This window comes from Dromiciops gliroides, chromosome 1, assembly GCF_019393635.1.
Source record: "Dromiciops gliroides isolate mDroGli1 chromosome 1, mDroGli1.pri, whole genome shotgun sequence".
NCBI classification, from domain to species: Eukaryota; Metazoa; Chordata; class Mammalia; order Microbiotheria; family Microbiotheriidae; genus Dromiciops; species Dromiciops gliroides.
In genome coordinates this window covers 645523224-645540136 of record NC_057861.1, presented here as the reverse complement: position 1 = coordinate 645540136, position 16913 = coordinate 645523224, and the positions used below count along the sequence as shown (strand labels likewise).

The window sequence follows — 16913 nt, the reverse complement described above, 5'->3', positions numbered from 1 at the left end:
TTATTTTTTGTTCAACTTTTTAATGATTCTCTAAACTTTGGCTAAGATTTCTGACATTTTTTGTTTTTGTTGTAATAATATTTCAATAAATTATACGTTCAGAGTGATAACCATATAAAATATACCACTGGAAAAAAAAAGTGCAAAGCATATCTCTCAAATATCTGATAAGCCTCACTGTTGCCACTCACTTTGGCAATGAATCATATATATTATGTTCTATATTGATCTTCAAAGCATATTCATATTTGTCATATCATTAAGCCCTCTAATAACTCAATAAATGTGGTAGAACATATTCCTGGAGAAATATGTATGATCTCCAAATTTATATAAAATCAGGTCTATAGTTTATATTTATTTTGAGTTTTTTTTTAATCTGGCATAATAATAAACATATAGTAGGGAATAAATTACCATTATTTGAATTATGCTCGATTGAATCCTAAATAGTCTAATTCATGTAATATTATAACTCAGAGAAATGTGATGAGATACTGTAGTACTAATACATAACTAAAAGAGAGTTATTGTACAACTGTTTTTTGTTTGTTTGTTTTTTGTTGTTTTTGCAGGGCAATGAGGGTTAAGTGCCTTGCCCAGGGTCACACAGCTAGTTAAGTGTCAAGTGTCTGAGGCTGGATTTGAACTCAGGTCCTCCTGAATCCAAGGCCAGTGCTTTATCCACTGTGCCACCTAGCTGCCCCCTGTACAACTGTTTTTCTTCTACTTTATCTCTGTTAATCATGTGTCCTGACAAATGTAGTCTTTTGTATTTTCTAGCAAAGACTAGAAAATGATGTGATTATAGCTAACTAAATAGAAAAAAGGAGGCCGAGGAATTCATTAGACTTATAGCCTCTTGTTTCTGGATTCAGATAAAATAGTTTAACAAGAAGTACAATAGCCTCATCATATGCTTCTTTTGAGATTGAAAGGAACAGATACAAGTCTGCTAAGTGTTACAACAGCCAAGGGAGTCATGAAGGTCTTTGAAAAAAAGGTTGACTGGCTCATAGAATTTCATTTTATGCATTAGACAGAATGTGAATTTCCATTCAACCTTAGCTAGTGCATTCATTGAAACAAAGGACAGGATCAGAGATGTTTAATGTTAGAGTGAATCTGACACCATCGAAAGCTGGAAATTAATATTGTTTAAGAAAGTATACTCATTGAGAAGTTGATTTTGTCTGCATAGAACATTATAAATATAATTAGGCCTTATTTTCCAAGGTCTTACAATGACCCTGAGATCTATATCTACCAAGGAAATAACAATAACAGTCCCATTTACAGAGCACTTTAAGGTTTGCAAAATGCTTTCCTCATAACAGACTTGTGAGATAGATAATGCAAGTACTGTTTCTCCCATTTAAATGTGTGAAATTTTAAAACACGAAAAATTAATTGAAAGTTGTTAGATGTTAAATGACTTGTTCATGACCATTTATATCATATTTATTCTAGGCAGGATTTAAACTCAGGGTCTTTTTTACTCCATCTGCAATAGTTTTTCTACTATACTATGTTTCTTCTCATGGATTTAAAAAGAACCATAAAAATCATCTATTTCCCATGATACATTTTGTAGATGAGGAAACTGAGGCCCACAGGTGAAGTAATTCACCTAAGAATATAAAACTTCTGATCCCCAGTCTCATGTTTGTTCCCCCCACCTGAGAAGCATTGTAATTAAAAATTTAAGTTTTATCAAAAAGAGTTACAGAATTTCCTTTTTGAAAAAAAAGCTAGTGATTTGCCTTTTATTACAACTATATCCTCAGGTGCTCTTAGTAGGTAACAGGACTGATACACATTTATATGCCATTTGCCTTTATTCACAATGACTCTTGGAGTTTTATAAATTAAATGTTCATAGATAGATAGATAGATGGATGTAGAGATAGATATATATGTATAGTAAAAAAACTATAACTGCTTATCTGTAAATTTTATAACTGGATTTATATGAAAAATTATAACTATAGGCTATCTGAAAAAATTATAACTATACTAGCTCTCTATAAAATTATAGCTAACTGAAAAATTATAACTGGCCCATAAGTCCTGCTGCGGTCGCCATTCAATGTAAAAGTTATATTAACTGGGCCCTAATCTGTGAACTCCTGGCTGGCTATCTGACTGCTTTTAATTTAATATGTGAAGAACCAATTGGGAGGCTCTCCCCCTCCCCTACTGCCTCTCCAGCCTGATAAGAAAAAGATTAAAAAACTTCTTTTCAAATAAAGCAACAGGGTTTATTTATGAGAAACAAACTTAGAATTAAATACAAAGAAAAGAAATATAGCACCTGTGAATTTCTCCCAACAAATTCTCTACTTTCTCTTTAACTCTCTCTCCTGCCACCTCCTGTGCTTATAAACCCCAGCCCCATCTCTCGCCTGTGGGGGTGGCTGCCAGTCTGCTGTCTGTACTCCCCTTTCTTAGTCTTCCCTACGTCCTTTCACTCTTCCTCCTGCTGTCTCTGTAGCATTCCTGTACTGTCCCCCTCTTCTAACTTCTCTCTCTGAAGTGACCCCCTCTTTCACTATAGTGATCCCCCAGAGTCTCTACCTCCCAGGCTATAAAATTAGAGTTTTGGGGGTTTGTTTTTTTTAATCTAAACTAAAAGGAAGCCCATACATCCTCCAACCATAAAGAACTAGAATGTTGCCTTGCATCTTTTCCCAGATGAGGAAGTCGACACTAGTCCTGGCATGTTCCGTAACAGAAATTGTGGGGTCAGATAATGCTAAAGATCTAATCCCATGGTTTGAGAGATAAAAGTAATATATCATATCAATCTTTTTACTCAAGAAATATCAGTTGCCTCCTTATTGCCTCCAATATCAAATATAAAATCTGTCAAATATAAAATTCAAAGTGCTTTATACCTAGCCCCATGTCTAACTTTCCAACCTGCTTAATCCCAGCCACATAATCTACAATGCATTGACATTGATTTCCTTAGAGTTCTGAGAGATATTCCATTGCTCTGATTCTTTTCTCTGATGTCCTCTCTCCCCTCTTAAGTCTGCCTACTGGCTACCCTGTCATTTTTTTTTTTTGCAGGGCAATGAGGGTTAAGTGACTTGTCCAGGGTCACACAGCTAGTAAGTGTCAAGTGTCTGAGGTTGGATTTGAACTCAGGTCCTCCTGAATCTAAGGCCAGTGCTTTATCCACTGTGCCACCTAGCTGCCCCTACCATGTCATCTTTTAAGCTAAAATTCCACGTGATACAGAGATTTCTTTTTTCAGAACCCCTCTTAATAGCATGGCCTTTCCTTGGTTCCTATTTGTCCTAGATTGTCAGCTCCTTGAGGGTAGGGACTATATTTTGCCTATATTTGTAATCCTACCAAATGGCACAGTGCCATGCACATAAGAGACATTATATAAAATTTTCCTTAGTGATTGTCCTAGTACAGGGCTTTGTGGCTGCCTTAGTAATCAGCCTCCCCCCTAATTAATAGAAGACCTATACTCAAAAGTTTTCCATCTTGGTTGAAGCTTCTTAATCTGTTCTCTTCTAGTACATTATTTAAGAACACCTAATCACATATGTTAAACTGTGAGTAGTCAGAAAGTCATACTAAATGAATTAAAAGAAAGAGGTTTATCTGGCATTTCAATGAAGAGTTAAAGTAAAGCAGAAACTCTTAGTAGCTTCAGGTTCTTTTCTTTAAACATTATTTAAAAATATGGTGTATGCATTCATTTTTTATGTATTTTAGTATTAGAATGTAAAGTCCTTAAAAGAAGAGGTAATTTCATTTTTGCCTTTGTCTCCCCATTGCTTAGCATAGTTCTTTACCAATGCTAGACATTTAATAAATGTTTGTTGATTAATTAGACATTGAGATGGTGCAGTGTATAGAGTGTCAGGCCTAAGATCAGGAAAATTCATCTTCCTAAGTTCAAATCTATCCTCAGACAATTACTAGCTGTGTGACCCTGGACAAGTCACTTAACCCTGTCAGTTTCCTCATCTTTAAAATGAGCTAGAGTAGAACTTGGTAAACCACTCTAGTATCTTTGCCAAGGGTGGGGAAAAAAGCACAACAAAATTTTGTTCCAAATATTTACTGGTGAATAAATTATATTGAGAAATATTTATTAAATCTCTAGTAAGGGACTGTGCTAGGAGTTGGGGATGCTGGGGTAAAATAGTAAATAAAGTATTTGGAACTTGAAATAATTTCATAAGAATCAATGTTACAAATGGCTATTCAGTTTCTACTATCCCTCAAAAGCTTATTTCACAAGTGATGAGTTGAATCAAATGTATTGGACCACAGAGCTGAAACATGATTTTTTCCTAAAGAAAACACTGTTAAGAAATCTAAATCAGAACACCATGACCTCATCTCACTTGTCTTCCCTGCCTTTCTCCAACAGCAGTGGGGTGGTCTCTTGTAGAGGCTCTGGCAACAGGTTTGATAAGTAGGGATTATTGTAGATGCTACATCAGTATATAGAGTGTCACGTAGATGATCTGGGACAGGGGGCCATTATTGGCAGAGGAAGAGGGAAGGGAAAGTTCCTACATATAGTTGTTGGCATGTTTTCCCCATTAGACTGTGAGCTCCTGGAGAGCAGGGAATCTCTTTTGACTTGCTTTGCAACCCTAGTCTTCATTACAGACACAGAGCAGTTATTTTATAAAAAGCTTATTGACATGACTTGAAATGATAGAAGTTCCAGGAGATGGAGGGAAAGAAGGGAGCAATGATGATGACGATGTATATGTTTGTCTTTTTCCTTACTTAGGAATTGCTTATAGTCAGTGCATTTATTTATTTTTTTTACTTTAAAAACACCTTTTCTTTGTGAAGGAAAAGAATTCCATAAAGTAGATTTGTATATGAATATGTCAGTTATATTTTATTAGTTTTGAACTTTTCCTTCAGAAATATATCAGAAAAAAATTCTCATCTTAAGCAGTTAATACTGGTTTAATTTTATCCCTACAGTATTATGTTCACATCAAGTTTTTCCATATATAAAGTTTCTTGAATGATAGTAGGTGAGATTCCCCTCAGCTAACAGAGAAGCATTTTATGAAACAACCTGTTAAATAAAACTTGTCATTATCTTGATTCACTGGTACTATAATTAAGATTAGGAATGAAAATCTGCTTTTGAAACTTGGCTATTTATTTGCCTTATTATCTTAGACAACTCAGTATGTTTATATGCATGTAAATTTGTGTAATATTACATACAAACATTATATATATATATATATATATATATATATATATATATCGGGTGTGGGCATATGTGGGAGGTATAGGCATATATATATATGTGTATATATATGTATATATATGTATATATGTGTGTATATATATATATATATATATGTAATTAAAGGCTTATGCTATAGTGACAGATGAGAGAGAACCAGAGACAGAGAGACAGAGAAAGAGATCAAGATCTGTATGTTATTTAATTTTTCCTTAGGGAAAGGATATCATTAGTATTTGTGATATCATTAGTATATAGAATTCCCAAATGAGTAGACTTCCTCTTTTACTTTTTGTTTTTGTTTTTTTTGTGAGGCAATTGGGTTTAAGTGACTTGCCCAGGGTTACACAGCTAGTAAGTGTTAAGTATCTGAGGCCGAATTTGAACTCAGGTACTCCTGAATCCAGGGTTAGTGCTCTATCCACTGCGCCACCTAGCTGCCCCAAGACTTCCTCTTTTAATGGAAACTGGCATCTTCTTTGCAAGTTAATCTTTTTTTTTTTTTTTTAAGTTAGGCAATTGGGGTTAAGTGACTTGCCCAGGGTCACACAGCCAGTAAGTGTTAAGTGTCTGAGGCCGGATTTGAACTCAGGTACTCCTGACTCCAGGGCCGGTGCTCTATCCACTGTGCCACCTAGCTGCCCCTGCAAGTTAATCTTAAAGATTTACCTGGGAATACTGGGAATTTAAATGATTTACCCATGGTCACACTTTTAGTTTGTATAATAGGTGGTTCATGAACCCAGGTCTTTGTGGCCCAAGGCCAGCTCTCTATTTTGTTTGCCATACTGCTTCTCAGTGTTTTCTTGACATTTTAAGAATAAGTAAAATTGAGCATGAATTCCAGTATAAATGAAAAATGTAAAATGTTACAATTACTTCCATCATATTGGTTTATACAATATTCCCTTTATCCACAAAATTAAAGATTAAAAAGAGAAATTTCACAAAAGGTATAAATTCGGTTAAATTTCTTTTCAGAGGCATAGCTGCCTGGATTTCTCTGGCATTCCATGCAGTTTATATTTTTGTGTCTGGGTTTTGTTTTTGTGATTTCATTAAGAAAACCACCCACAGTTGGAAAAGCCACTTCCATTGATCTAGATCCTTAGCAGCCTACAATTTGTAGTCATATAGTCACCTGCAGAAATAAAAGGTTAAATGACTTGCCTAGAGTGACATAGCTAATATGTGTCAGACAGGATTTGGAACTACATCCTCCTGACTCCAAAGACCTCTGTCTATTGTACCCACGTTGGGCTACCTCTTGTGACTCTAGTAAGCACCTCAAATTAGAATGATTAATACAAAATTGTAATTTTTATTTGAGATGATAAATTGGTAAGTATTTTCCTGACAAATATTCTAATAAAGTCTAGAATTCAGTTGCTTGTAGATTGATGTCAACTACTCATAATGTTAAGATACCATTTATCATTTTTTAAAAATAGATTATCAAAATGTAACATCCCCACTGATCTAGAACTCTTCTGCTTCTGTTTTTTCTAGGTCTCAGGGTGGAGAACTTTTCATTGAGTTTCATACCTGTGAGCTCATGGTAAGATGATTTTATTTTTAATGTGGTAAATTTATCTTTTTACTCGCTTCAACAGTGGTATTAAAGAATTACTATATATCTAACGCTCTTTCCCCCAAACAGTTCCAGGGTCTCTCTTATTAGCTTTTTTAAAAATAAAAACTGGATTTAGTAGTAATTCACATTGTTATAATTCCTGTGATGTTTCACAGTGGAAGGGCTGAACTAAAAACTATGTGATATTTGCCTCAAAAATCTTTATGATGTGGTAGGGTTGATTATGATAATATAGTCATTTTATATATTATTCACCCTGTATTCCATGTGGATTTGAAGGCATGGTTCAGAGAGGTAAAGATTTATGTGACTGAGAAAAGTCCTTTGGACATCAATGACAATTTTATACATTAAATTCTTCACAGTGAGGCCTATTTGATGTCAATGAATAGAGGCAATGAGTTATTGAAAGTAAAACTTATTTTATCACCTGTCAAGATTGATCAAAACTATGTTCTGCAATGAAAGCTTGATGTTAGAGCTTCTAGGAACTGAAAAGTAAGACGGGTAACTATTGAAATAAGAATATATACATATATATATAATATATGTGTGTATATATATAACACAACACATAAATATATACATATATACATACATATATTACAACTAAGCCCTCAATATTTTTATTCCAAGTATTCAAAAACATTTTTTGAATGTTAATGTATAGTCATAGCTTGTATTTCATTGCTATAGAATATACCAGATATGTTAATCTTGTGCTTAAGATATTAAATATTAGGTAGTTATCACCATTTGGGATGTTTATATGTTTCATAAAAGTGCGGTCCTATAATAGATGACATGGTTATGAATATATTATAAATAAGAGAAAATCTAGATGGTAGCTACATTTCTATCATATAAGTAATATTTCATTTTGGAATGTGATTCAGCCCTCCCCCCACACTCCTTTGAAAATCTCTATATTTAGCATTAGGTTTATTTTGAAATTTAACTTTCTGTAACTTGGATATTTCACCTTTTGTATATATTAAGCAGCAATCCTTATATGTGTCAAGTTGCATTGATGTTTCATAAACTATTGGAACATTCTCAGCACAGGATCATTCAATAATAGTATAGATACATCCAAATAAAGTTGAGAATATATCAACTATTTATATCTTAGAAATATCATATTTGTGTTGCAACGGAAAGTAGCACAGATCTATGCTTATGGAAGAATAATTTATAACTTGTAGTATAGAGACTTATATAAATGTACTAATGAAAGACATTCCCCTAGAAAAAACATTCTTAGATTGGTAAAATTCCCTGATTTAATCCAGCATTTTACTTAATATTTTAAAAGTTTTGTTATAATGTAGTTTATAATTCCGTTTTGAAGGATGACATTTTTTAAAGTTTGGATGCCTTTTGCTAACCAGAGTCATTGTTCAGAGAGATGGAGTTTTAAAAGTATTTTAAGTTATTGTAAAATTAGCGTTAGAATCATAGTATTTGAAATATTTATACAGCATCTCCTAAAAGCATTACAATCAATGTATACTTTGAGATGTTTTACATTAATGCCATTTGGATTATGAGGGTCAAATATTTTGGTAACATGAATTTTTATGTACAACTTTTAACAAGAGAACAAAGTGAATATTCTATTTTAATTCTAAGGAGATGGAGGCCTATTTATTCTTGTATATCCTTAAGTGAATGAGATCCTAAAAAAAAAACCCAAGCTCATATTATATCAATAATGTTACTATGCTAGGTTAAAATTTCATCATTAAACTCCATGTTTAGATATGGTTAGGAATTTCTACATTACTTTTTTTAAGCAAGCTTTCAGACACATAATCTTTTATAAATGCTTATCCAGTGTTGATTGAAATGAAAAGATAGAGGCATTATATCCAATGTCTTTTACTTGTTCTTTGATTTGCAAACCTTTTATAAAATTTTCAAGCTTAGCACATATTTGTTGGGAATGACAGAAAATGTTTTGTATTATTAGCAGATTTGCCCTTACCCATTGATGAAGTCTTTTACACAGTTGTATCTGTATATCTGTGTATTTTTAATAGCACATCCTCTACTACAGTGTTCATCACTTCACACTATCTATAATTTTCTCTATAAAGCATTAGATATTATTCACCTTTTCCATTATGTGAAACTGTTGAGAGAGTGGAATATCATGGAACACAATGATAATTTTGTAATAAGAAGACTAATCGTTTAACCATTTATATTTCTAATCTAATATGTTATATAAATGGACAGGCACTTCCATTTGATTCATGAAATTCTTAATCTAAGCCTTTATGGTATATTGGGGAGTGTTTATTAAAACATTATCAACACATTGGCTTCATTCAGTCATATGGTATGCATCAGTGATTTACATGCTATCTTGTTTTTTTAAATATATTGGACTATGTGGATATAGTCCATTCAACACCATGGTTCCATTTTGTTTCCCATATTTGCAGTAATGGGGAAAAGGATGAGAATCACTTTTTTGGGTCATATAATATTCATCACAATACAGGTTAAAATCATAATTCTCAAGTAGGGGATGAATAGGTTTACTAAAATATAAATTAGATTCTAGAAATACATATTTAGAAGTTTGTTTTATGTAGACAATGAAAGTAAAAGTTAAATAGAATAAATGGAAAGCATCTATTAGAAGTATAAAAGCTCAAAGATAATTAATCTAAGTAAGTTTTTATCATTTAAGTTTGACTGAAATGACAGGATTTGGAGGGAGGGTAAACAAAGAAAATCAATGAAATCAAATTAAAACAGACAGTAAAAATGTTTAGTAAACTGGAGAAATAATAAATGTCCGTAATGGCCTAATGGGTACAGTTACTACAGAGACAAACAGTCAAAGGGAGAATGGAAGAAAGGACAGAGAGAGAGAGAGAGAGAGAGAGAGAGAGAGAGAGAGAGAGAGAGAGAGAGAGAGAGAGAAAGAAAGAAAAGAGGAGAGAAGAGAACCCTGGCATGCAATACAATGTTATAATGTTATTCTAGCAAGAACAATAAATTAAACCTAAAAGATCTTCAGTTCAGATGGGACAGTCATATTTTTTCACTGAATCATGGAAGATCTGGAATTCAACAGAGACATGTAATAAGAATATAGAGGTCAAAGAAAGACATCTATTGTTGCTTGTGCTCAGAGTATTTCAGTTATCATAGACCCAGGCTTAATTTTTTTCCCACTTGCAACCAGTTTTCACCTGAGAAATTTTAATGAGACCTGAGGTACATCGGTATATAAAATAGTTATTCATAACCTTTGACTGTTGCCAGATTTTCCATGACCCCCACATTCAGTTACATGGCCACATATGGGGTTCACGACCCACAGTAAGAAGCTTTGTCATAGATCTTCCAACAAGTATGGCATACAGAGGTCCAAGGCAAGAGAAGCTTCATTTTGAAGTTCCCGAAAAGGTAGAGTTTTAAATGGAAGTCATTCTTGAATGGAACTCTACTAAGAGCAATGACACAGGAGGAGGCTGCTCCTGTAGAGGTTGAGGAACTGATCATTTAGATAACATGGTCTCCTCTACTGTGACATAATCTCCCAATAGAAGAGAGCCTCAAAAAATTCAAGTTTACTAAGTACTTGAAATGGACAAAGTGCTGGGTCCTGGGACAGATACAAAGATAAATGAGATATGATGCTCAACAAGCTTTCAATTTCAAAACCTGAATGATCTCAGGGTTTAAAGGAGCTAGAGGAAATTACTTCAAACCCATAATGACACACTTTAATAATTTCCTTTGTAGACCAGAAGCAAAAGAAGTATAGTGTGTATATTATAATTCCTATACATATTTTTCAGTGACTAACACTGATCTGCCTTGTGGAATTGTATATGGGTACATTGCTAGCTATCAACTCCACATCATATGTGGCATTTATTGATAAGTAGCTGATGTGGGAAATTATCTTTTTCAATTTTCTGACATCTCATTCAAAATATATATCTTTGCATGTTATTAGCATAGTTTTATCTCATTTTTTCAAGAAAAGGAGGTAAATAAAAACAAGAAAACCTCTGATTAGTTGAGTGCATTAATCTGAATGATCATATATTGAATGTCCAATCTTGAAATTCAAATGAAAACTAAGTATGTTTATTTGACATCTACCAGTATCAGTTGTGATCACATATTCAGCTTTTCTTATTCAATGTATAATCATTGAAGAAATGTAAATGCAGTTATCCCAATGTAGTATGCTCCAGAGCATGTATTTAACTTTATCAGTGATATTTGTTCCAGTATTTTAAAAGCAGTATCTAGTAGATAACCAAAATTCTATTTATAAATAAATAATATTTTAAAAGGTCAGTTTCATCCAAATATTATCTTAGACAGAATTTAACTGGCAAAATATATTTAATTTATTTTCTATTTATATAGATATCAATAATTTACATCCTAACACAGTTTCTTAGGGAAAAATCATAATTTTCAATGCTTACACTAAACCTGAGGGTAATATAGGTTATAAGTCAGTTGTCTTGTGAAGTTATAGCTGTACTAGTAAATACCCATAATTGAAATATCATTTAATGGCTCTATAGACTCAGCATACCTTTAGCCAAACACCCAATAGTCCTATTGATTTCTAGTGAGTTCTGTGCCTAAAAATTATACTATTTAGAAATAGATGAAACCTTATATATCATATAGTTCAGCCTCATCATTACACATAAGAAAACTGAGGCCCATAGAGTTAGACACTCCCCCCAAATCATACAGTTGATTAAAAAAAGCAGTTATGATACAAAACCTTTCTTCTGACTCCACCATCCTATGGCCTCAGATTAGACCCAGTGTAACTCAATTAAAATGAACAAACATTTATCATGTACTTTTTACATGTAAGCTACCAAGGAGGGACCAATTCTTAAGAGTAATAAATAAATAATTCTTACCTTATTTTTTTTTTCTTGAAAAGCTGGTTCTAGCAGAATGGTTTGTCCCTCATCTTTGTGTGATTTAAGGAAAGATTTTTCAAGCCACTTCTGCCTACAATTAATGCCACTCTCAAGCCTCCAACCCCTCCTTCCTCCAATACACCTTTGTACATATATACCACCACCATCACTAACCACTATCATAGATTCATAATTCTTCTTGGCGTGATATTTCCATCTTTACTTAATAAACCTAGCTAAAGTTTTCTGCCTGTGGGATTAGAGAAGAGGTGTTAATTAGACCATATAAACCATGGGTGAGGGAGCTATTGGGTTAATATTCATAGAACGGACAGCTATTAGTGCATTGTTTAATTAGGAAACAGCTTATGGTTCCACGGGGAAGGTTAATCATATTATCCATCTTAAGTCACCCATCTTTCTGAAATAGCTGTTTCATAATAATTCCACCTCATAACTCTTTATAGTTTACAAAGTCCTTCCACATTTTGTATTACTGAGGTTTAGGGATCCTGCCTAATTTCACCAGCCTAATACATATCATATGCTTTGACTCTCACAGCGACCTTGTGACGTGGGCAAGACATTTGTTTTGCGAAGGTCACAAATCCATAAATGATGGAGCTGAGGCTTAAAACATGGTATCTTGATTCCCACTTCTTATTTTCTTCAATATAACTTGCTGTGTCACTATATATATATATATATATATATATATATATATATATATATATATGTACTTATAGTGGCTCCTTCTCATATATATGTGTATGCAGATGAAAAATACTTATGGAATTCAAGGATATGTTTGCTTACTTAGAGATAATGGGCTTCAACACTGGAATGAATTTAGGATTTCACTGATGTGAGGGGATCTTTCTCATCACTGTAAATTATAATTCATCTATACATTCCCAATCTGAGTGATTACTATCCATATTCTCTTAGAGATCCCATGCAACTAGTCTAGAGCCCATACTGCTGGCCTTCTTCTAGAGTTTTGGTGTTTTATGGGGAACAATGAAGATTCAGGCTTTATCATTGTTCACCTTCACTCTTACTCCAGAGACAGTCTAATGAATATAGTAAATTAGAGACTACATCTGAACACAAAATTTTTAACAGATAGTATCAGTATAACAGTGACCCTAATTATTAAAACTATTATTCTTTTTTAATTTTTAGCTGCTTCTACATGTGCATATGTGCATGTGTGTGTTGCTTATACTGGGCGTCAGACAAACTCGATATTTAATTTTTGTATAAAACTGTGTAGCTTCATTATATTACTTAAACATTCTAGGCCTATGTTTCCTCATGTATAAGAAGAGGTGATTGGATTTTGATGATCTCAAATGCCTCTTTCATCTCCAAAATTCTTTGTTTCATGGCATGACAGAATAGCCTTAAATTTTATTTTTACTAATATCACAATGGACATGCATTAATGCAAAGCTATGTTCTGTGATACTATTTATTCTTATCTGTGCATAATTTAACATGGGAAACATTTAAAATGTTTCTATTTGGCTTTCTATATGATATAATTTAATAGCTAACATAAAATTTCCTTCTTGCTTCAAATGTTTATGAATTTTCTGTTTGTTATACATATGCATAGGCCCTTAATAGTGTCATAAAGTGATTTTATTCAATTGTTTTCTAATGTAAATTTCAAGCATGGCAGGTATAATGTTATAGAAAAGGCTTAGTTTGCAGAATTGTTTTGAATATCATTGTGAGTACATTTGTGCATGAATGAGATGAAGATATAACTATTTTTTTTTCACATCACACCACAGCATGAGTAAAAGTTATAATGTAAATGATGGATAAAATCCAGTAGATTTGGGGAGACACTCTTTGTAATAAGTCAGTGAAGGGCAAACTTCAAATTCTACATGAAATTCCTCAGGCAAAACAAAAGTAAGGGGGAAAAACTTTCTATTTGGGGGGGCACAAAAATAATCCCTCCAAAGGGTTTTTTTTTCTTACGTAAAACTTTCTAAAATAAGCTCTTATGCTGTTGTATATGATTATGTGCATAAGGTAACAAAGGAATAATTTTACAAAATCACAGTCCAAAATGAATAAATAGTATACTTTTATCATAAATATGGTCAGCACTAAGGAACTGGTGAGTAAAGGCAGGTACAGTTAATTTGGGACAAGTTGACTCAAGACTGAAGTTGAATTAAAAAAAAAAAAGAAGAGGAAAATATAGTGTCAGGAAAGTGGATTGGTATAATTGGTTCCCTGGATTATTTTTATGAGTTAATTGTGGGGTCCTATGACTTGGACTAGTAAACTGAACTTATATAGACCAGAAATCCCAAGAATATCTTTCCAAGAAACATAGCAGATGAAATGAAGGATCTCTTATCTGTTAAATCTGAAGGGTAAAGAGTTTAGATTTGGAATAAACTTCATTTGAGTAAGAAAGTGACACAATAAACAAAACAAATCTTCTTTGATGAATAGAACAGAGGAAACACGGAAGATAGGAAGTCATACTTGGCCTTTATTGTCCTGAATAATAGTGAGGATCTGGATGGGGACAATTGCTATGAAAATAAGAGTTAGGGGGTATAGTTGGCATTGGTTCAATGGAATATAATGGAAATCATACTAGAATAAGAGTGAGTTTAGTTTCAAGTCTAAACTCTTCCCCTTTAGTGCTTTGTTTTTTTGTTCAGTCATTCCTCAGTCATATCCAAATCTTTGTGATCTTATTTGGGGTTTTCTTAGCAAAGAAACTGAAATAGTTTGCCATTTCCTTCTCCAACTTATTTTACAGATAAGAAAATTGATGCAAAAAGGGTTATTTGACTTGCTTAGGGTCACATTGCTAATAAGTATCTGAGACCATATTTGAATTCAGGAATTTAAGTCTTCCTGACTCTAAGGCCTGACACTATTCACTGTACCATCTAGTTGTTCTCCCCTTTAGTAGCAGGTGACTTTTGGTAGAGACATTTAATCATTCTGAGCCTTAGCTTACCTAGCTATAAGATGAAGATAAGAATGGTCTTTTTATTTAATAGGAATGTCAGAAAAGATGATTAAATTTAAAATTTTTGTTAAGTTACTAACATACGCAATGCATTGTGGAAGAAATAGAGGATAGAAAAATAAAAATCCCAGTCCTGGCCCTAAAAAATTGTACATTTTATACTCATAAATGTAATGCAATATAGGGAGTAATGAGGGCAAAGAAAAGATTCTAACAAAGCACTTAAGGAAAATTTGAAGAGAGAGGATATTTTTAGGTAGATATATAAGTGAAGAATAGACAGAAAAGGAAATTCCTTAACTGATCCTTGAAAGAAAAGAATTCTAAAAACAGGAGAAGGCATGGGGGGGGGGTGCATTGTATGCATAAAGGATGTAAAAATGCACTATAGTCAGAAGTTGATTACATACTAACTTTGGCAGAAGTATCAGTCATTTAGAGATGAAAAGGGACTGAACTGCTGTGGTGGATTGTAAGAATAATACAGGTGGTAAGAGGTTTTGAGGCATAGATTTCATCAAATTTCACAACTTATTTGTATTGGTAAGTCCAAGAAAAACAAAAGACTCAAAAACAACTATGAGCTTTCTAAATCAGGTAACTGGGAAGAAATGGTGTTATCAAGAGAAACAAAGAACTTCTGGAGGAAGGGCAGGTTTATAGGGGAAGAAGAATTACCTTTTTTGACTTTTAGAATTTCTGATACTTCCAGGACATTCAGAAGGTGATGTGCATTGAATAGTTAGATATTTGAGAATTGGTTTGAGAGAAGAGATGGATTTCAGGAAGAGATAAGGAAGATTATTTAGATTTTGTAGTCATTGACATAGAGGTGATGAACTGACTAGTGAAATCATATAAGATCCCTATGGGAATGGAGAGCAAGAGAGCGAGAGAGCGAGAGCAAAACAAAGCTCTATAAATCAGGGACAAGGATACCAATATGATAAAGTGTATACATTTAATTTTAAATTGTCAAAGATGGTACCCATATATTATTGTAGAGATAAATCATCTGGATTTGTTAGTGTATTACATCCAAGGAATAGAGGAAAGAAAAGTCAGAATTCTAATTTTGTGAGACTGGAGGCCAGAGAAATTGGAGATGCTATTAATGTTATTGGGCTTTACAAAGTGATGTTCATTTGAAGTAGATAGAGTTCAGATTTAGACTTGAGATTGATGAAATAACTAAGCAGAAATGACTTGCATGCAATTAGAAATAGAATAGAACAGATGATGAGACCTCAGATATGGAGACAGACACTGGACAGACATCTCCTTTAAAATTCCATTTAAAGTCAAGGAAACAGATAAGTTTTCTCAGGCATCAGAGGATGATAGATGCAGGGCAGGAAGCTACCTTAGAAGTCATATAGTTTCAACCCTCTCATTTTTGTAGTGAAGAAATTGAAGCCCAGATTAAATGATTAGCCCATGGTCATACAGGTATGAACAGGGGTCAGGGATTAAATTTCATCCCAGTTTCTCTTACTCTAAAGTCAATAATCTTTCTTTTCTTTCTTTTTTCTTTTCTTTTCTTTTTTTTTGTGAGGCAATTGGGGTTAAGTGACTTGCCTAGGGTCACACAGCTAGTAAGTGTTAAGTGTCTGAGGGTGGATTTGAACTCAGGTCCTCCTGAATCCAGGGCTGGTGATCTATCCACGGTGCCACCTAGCTGCCCCTAAAGTCACTGTTCCTTGCGGCTTCTGAGTGTGGAGTAAGATCATTAGGCAAGAAGTAAACCTTGAGAGATTCTTTTGGAGGAAGATGATGACTCAGCAAAGGTGATGGAAAAGTCCAAGGAAAACTAGGAGAGGACAATATTAAAGTCATCAAGGAAGAAAAGAATGTAAGGAAATGGCTACTGATATAAAATGTTAGTCAAGCAAAGATTTCTTAATCTGGCTGGGAAAAATTACTGAAAATTTTGGTGAATTGTATTATTAAAGATTTATTTTATTAATACATAGTTTATCAAACTATTGATTAGTTGTGAAAGATGAGAAAATAAAATTATTATTTGTATATATTATATTGTAAATTATTTTGGGTGGCTTGCACTCATACTGATAAGTAAAAAAAAATTAAATCATGTGTGTGATGAGGTGATGATTTCTGCAGCTA

General features: G+C 33.3%; 1 protein-coding gene across 1 annotated transcript in view; it reads left to right on the top strand.

Annotated features, from left to right (window-relative positions):
- PTPRD (protein tyrosine phosphatase receptor type D) overlaps positions 1-16913 on the top strand; it is a 2680207-nt gene that overhangs the window by 1234227 nt on the left and 1429067 nt on the right. Inside the window, 1 exon segment of the mRNA XM_043972034.1 lies at positions 6764-6812. The gene's annotated coding sequence lies outside the window, so the exon portion shown is untranslated.